This window comes from Amborella trichopoda, chromosome 6, assembly GCF_054954075.1.
Source record: "Amborella trichopoda isolate Santa Cruz 75 chromosome 6, AtrichopodaSantaCruz75HAP2 v2.0, whole genome shotgun sequence".
Lineage (NCBI taxonomy): Eukaryota > Viridiplantae > Streptophyta > Magnoliopsida > Amborellales > Amborellaceae > Amborella > Amborella trichopoda.
Genome location: NC_142341.1, coordinates 27,204,150 through 27,210,149, shown reverse-complemented (window position 1 = coordinate 27,210,149; position 6,000 = coordinate 27,204,150).

Sequence of the window (6,000 nt, the reverse complement as noted above, 5' to 3'; positions counted from 1 at the left end):
CCCCTTTGTGAATAAAGAGAAAAGCAATATACGACCTAGGGCCACAGGTACCAAAGTGCCTGTGGACTATGGAAGCCATAGGATAATAAACCCTGATCCATAAGTAAAATTTCCAACAGTCTCAGAATGGGCCAATAAGGTTCAATAATGTTGATAAAAGTCTCTTAATAATACCTACCAAGTTTCATCGCAATCCGACAAGTCTAAGGCAGTGCAGACGCATAACTAGTTTCGAGAAAATCAGCCTCTTTTGGCCTGAAATGGACTTTATAGCTACAGCTCTATCATCGTAGTGTCAAAATACTATGGGACCACCTCCATTTGATCCGAAACTTTTGAAAACCCCTAGGGACCAAGTTTCGGCTTGATTAGACGTTCATGTACCAAGTTATGGCCAAATTTCTCGAAATGGGTAGCTCGCGCGTTATTACCTTACACCCTCAGTGAATCAGTTTCCATTAATGGAAACTGTTTTCATGCGTTTCGGGCTCAACTTTGAAATGTCGTACCACTCTCATCCCAATCCGAATTAAGCTCAAATTTTACAGCCGTCTTCGTCTCGACGACGAAAGCATTTTGATATGTGGCACGACCCATGTCGTGGCTCATGCCGGGAGAAAAACATGAGAGAAGACCATGATTCAAGGCAAGGTTGCAGGTTTTCTAGCAAGAGTGCACCTCGATCAAGCATCGACATCATGACGCTCATACGTCGAATCGACCCGAAATCAGACCCATTACGAGCACAAGGTTCGAGGCTTCATCAAAGCCGAACCTCGCACGTGATGGACGATTAGATTCGACGCACAATGAGTAGGAAGTTCCTGTACTTTCTGACCAATGGAAACCAAATTCCATCAAAAATATCAAAAATAGAAAATGGTTGTTTGGGCACCAAATCAAGCCACGTTCGTCACAAAACGCTCATGACAACTTGCTCATCGATATTCAGTGAAGAAATCATTGAAGAAAATCGATAAATGCGTGTAGTCTTTAAAAAAAGATCTCACATTCCTCGTGATTTTTTCACTTCGTGATTGTGGCCCAAAGACCCGATTCGTGGCTCGAAAGTGGTATCAAAACGACCGTCTTCCAGAGCCGATCAAGAAATGAATCATCTTTCAGCTAAACGGAGATCAAAAAGGCCTCGAACCAACCTAGGAAGATTGCAAGAGTTCTTGGGCACAACAGGGACTCAATTGGAATTTCGTGGATTGTAGGTGCAGGGGTAAAATCGTCATTTTGCCCTATTTTCTTAAAATTTCTTTAATTCACTTAATTGTTAATTTTTAGCATTTAGGTCAAATTTTGAGTTTACACCCACCTTTAGGCCTCACTTCTATATAAACAAACACACACATCAAGTAAAAGGACCCAAGTTTCATCAATAAAAATTCTACTTCTTGCTTGAGATTTTAGTCACGTCTTAGAGGGAGAGAGAGTAGAGAGAATAATTTTGGTGGTACCCTCGGACGTAAGATAAACTTTCTTTCTCTTCCTTCTCTCTCTTCTTTCATTCTCCTATTTCTCTCTTCTTTCTCTCTTCTCTCTCTCTCTCTTATTTCTCTCTTCTGTCTCTCTCTTTTCTCTTTCTTTCTTCTTTCCTTTTCTTTCTTTCTTCTTTCCTTTTATTTCTTCTCTCTTTCCTTTTCTCTTCTTTTTCTTTCATTTTCTTTATTTCTTCTTTCTTTTCCTTTCTCTTCTCTTTCTTTTTCTCTCTATTTCTTTCTCGTCTCATGTTCCTCTCAGTCTACTGCACGCGGCAGTGCATACTGCCAAGCATGATGATCTCTTCACTCCCAGTTTGTTGTTCACGGCAGTGCAAATGCCGAGCATGTTTTTCTTCTCTCTCTCAGTCTGTTGCACGCGGTAGTGCCTACTGTCGAGTATGACGATATCTTCTCTCCCCGTTCGTTGCGCACAACAATGCAAATGCTGGGCGTGATTTTCTTCTCTCTCAGTCTGTTTCTCATGGCAGTGCATACTGCCGAGCTTGACGTTAGCGTCCCTCTCTATTTGTTGTGCATGGCAGTGCAAAAGCTGAGTGTGACACTCTCTTTCTTGTCTGTTACATGCTGCAGTGCGTAATACTAAGCGTGAAGGCCCTTTTCTTTCTCAGTCTGTCAGTTCGTTACGCACTGCAGTGCATACTGCCGAGCGTGATGTTCATTCACTCTCTGTCCTTTGTGCGCGTAGTGCATACTACCAAGCGTGATGTTCACTTCTTCCTCTGTCTGTTGCACACAGCAGTGCATACTGTCGAGCGTGATTTTCTCTCTCTAAGTGTTGCGCATGGCAGTGAACACTGTCAAGCTTGATCTTTCTTCCTTCCCACTTTTTGCCCTGCACAAAACCACACACTGAGGGACACGATTTCCTTTCTCTCTCATCTCCTTTTGCACGTTTGACCAGAGGGCTAGTTGAGCCATGCACTACCGTGCCAGTCCTGACGTCAAGCAGTTTAGCCGTTATGTCAGACTAGTTATTGTGCCTGTCTAGCAGCCATGTTAGCCGAGTCACCATGCCAGGACAGTCACCATGCCAATCTTGTCGTTGAGTAGTTTAGTCATTGTGCCGGTCTAGTTACCGTACCCATCTAACGACAGCGCAAGACCAGCCATTGTGTCAGATTAGTCGCCACGCCCGTCTTGTCCTCGAGTAGTTTAGCCATTGTGTCGGTCCAGTTATCTGCCCCTCTAGCTGCCACACCAGACCAGTCGTCGTGCTAGTCTTGTCACTACGCCCGTCTAGCCGATGGGTCAAACGACTTCATTAAAAGGTTCAATGAGAGCCAAGTTGACCTTCATCATTTCTCTCATTCTTCTTATCTCCATAAAATCTCTCTTCTTTGCCCTTGAAGAGTTGGTTGAAATCCAAACCAACCTGCGTCCCACTTTTCTCTGAAGGACTAGTTGAAAGACATGATAGCCTTCGAACCCTTCTTCATTTTCTCTATCATTCCTCTATCTCACCCCTTTCTTTCCTTACTATAGGATCTTATCGAAAGTCCCTCGTCAAGAAGACGTCATAAGGCTGTCAAATTGACATGGACTCTCTTATGATATTTCTTTCACTTCTCCTCGAGTACACATGCACGGATGTGTTCACCCTATGACAAGGTGGGGTCCTCAGACACACTTTTATGTACTCTAATGTGTGTGTTTTTTACTGGTAAGAAGAAAATAGGTCAAGGGAGGCAATTCCGAACAGGCCACAGGTCAGGGGGGCATTCTTCGTGATCTAAGAGGGCACCCACGTGAGTTAGCTCGAGCACGTAATGGACCCATGCGAGGTGAGTCCTACTTTGAGACCCTAATTCCTCTCTCATCGGTTAGTATTGGTTCTCGAGAGAGCAATCTCATGTTCTAGGTCCATTTCAGACCCGAAACCATGCCACCAGGTCAACCCGACCCCGAGAGCAAGAACGAGGCACCTAATCAGCTTGGCGACCCCACTGGGGACACGCTAGCCCATCGTTGGATCGTTCTTATTTGGCCTTTCTTTTATTCTGTTTTCCTGCTTGTTAACACAAACATGTATTCTAGGTTATTTTACCCGTTCATCCGAGTTGGGGATTTTATGATCCCCACACTCATGAATTTTTTTCAAGAACAGGTTCCTCGAACCTCATTCCCAACGTTCCTCTTGAGCAAGGACCCAATATCATGCTCCCAAGTTCTTGCCTGGATTTGTGTGAGAAGGGACTCAAAGTTCCTCACTCCCCATCTTCTAGCATTGGTGGACCCTCCATCAAAGCACCTTGCATGGGTGGTAGACTAGCCACCGCACACCGCATGCACCCTGCAACCGGCAAGTCACTTGCCAATTCCACTGCTCGGGGCAGCCAAAAGGCAGTCCCTTCCCTTCTTGTGCATAGCAACCCAGCTGTCGATGCTTCTATGGGTCGCCAAAAGGCCACCCCCCATGTTCTACCACATCGAACCCCTATAACAAGAGGCTCGACACACAAAGGAGGAGGCCCTAAGGCCACCACCTCTCACACACACATTAAAGCTCGGGGTCCATCAACTCAAGCAACACTTCGGGGCAACCCTCACTGTCCAGGTTCGAGTATTCTCAGACCAGACCCCTGTATACCTTATGCATACATATCGCACTACTCGGGGCAGTCCTCTGATTGCGCTTAGCCGAGTACAAGAGAAATGACCCCCTCGTCGTCCCTCTCTGCACATGCTTACACACTCAGTGAGGGGTGGCCACAAGGCCAATCCCTCACAAACACACGCTTGCGGTACTCAGTCTCCTAAGGCTGAACCCACTGCTCGAGCCTGGGTTGACCCTCAGGTTGCCTGAAACCCTTCTTCAAAGGACGCCCATGCGCTGCCACCATAGACTGAATCGAGCTCCCAACCAAGAGGTCACTGGCAGCTGTCTCTTCCCTCGTTCATCTCTTCTCCACCAGTCGAACCACTCAGGACTTGATACCCTTTCCAAAGAGTACCCTCCTGCAGTACCCTATTCCGACAGACCCGACCATTGGAGCTCATAAGAGAGCACGGGGCAAGACTATCCTGGGAGATGAGGTCTTCCATCCCCCGTCTCTCCCCAATCCAATACAGAAGCCAGAACTGGCCCCTATCTCTGGCCCACATCCTTTACCACACCTAATGGAGACGGCCTTGTCATGCTCAATGATAGAACACCATTCCCAATCTCAGTTCTGAAAGGGCATACGAATAGCGCCAAGGCTTGCTGACCTCATAGAAGAAAATCCCTTCCACCTCCTACTACCTGAAGCAGAACCTGAGGAAGAAGGATCAGAACCATGTATGGTTATCAACGTCATAGAAGATGACCAAACCGTGCAGCCCCCACGTTCCTAACACCATCGCGAACCGATTTTGACCTGATCAGTGTATAAGGCTTGAGCTCAGTTGGGACATGTCAAACCCCTGCTGATCGACTTACCACAGCCAGTTTGGAAGGCACGCAAGATGCTGACCATGCAAAAGATTGATCTCCCTGAGGAGAGGGTCAGTATAATGGTCATCAACGACCCTAATGATGACCAGGAGGATCGAATGAACTGGTTTGAAGACATGATGCATAGAATGATGGACAAGATAGAGCTCGTGGAAGGTACTCAACCCCCTAGGAACTCATCCCACTAGGGTACCAATTCTCCTCATCCAGCCGAGATGGTCCTGAGGTAACCACCTCCTTCACACGACCATTCCTCCCACTGTCAGATCTCTCAAGATGACATTGACGCTATGGTCACCCACAGTTTGCAAGGAAGGCAGATTCGGACATGCAAGGCCCAACCCTCTATCAGAAGCCCAATCCTTCCTATATTGAACAGCTCTAGTTTCCCCTTAATTACCAAAAGGGAAAACTCCCACTTTTCAATGACACGAGCTCCCCTCATTAGCACATCACCCACTTCTATTCAGGATGTCAAGAAACGGCAGTTGATGGGAGGCTTCTTCTCTGTCAGCTTGTCGAGACTCTTGACAGACTGACATTCAAGTGGTATAATCATCTCCCCCCAAACTCAGTCTAGACCTGGGAAGAAATGGAGCCCTTGTTCTACAAGCGCTTCTATGAGGTCGAAAGGGACGCTCAGGCTATCCAGCTTCTCACAATGACCCAGGACCCAGATGAACCCTTTGATCAGTTCATTGCAAGGTGGAGAAATCTAGTTGCACACCAAGCTAATTCCATGCCTGAAATCGATGCAGTCCAAAGCTGCGTACGCAATATGCAGTCAGAGATTTCGTTACATGTTGAGGCTTCGAATCCAACTTCCATATCGGATCTGAACTCTAAATCAGTCTGTATAAAGAGCCTCTTCAAGCACCATGGTGGGCCCCAGGTGTAGTAGTCGCATGGGGGAAACAACCGTAACTCGAGGAATGCTAGATTTAATGCCCGGGGTAATCAGCAGAAAGGGATGGTCAGTGCTACCGTCACTGTATCGGACCCCAAGAAAGCCTCCCCTCAAACTCTGGACTTCTCCAAAGGGGTGAACCCAACAAA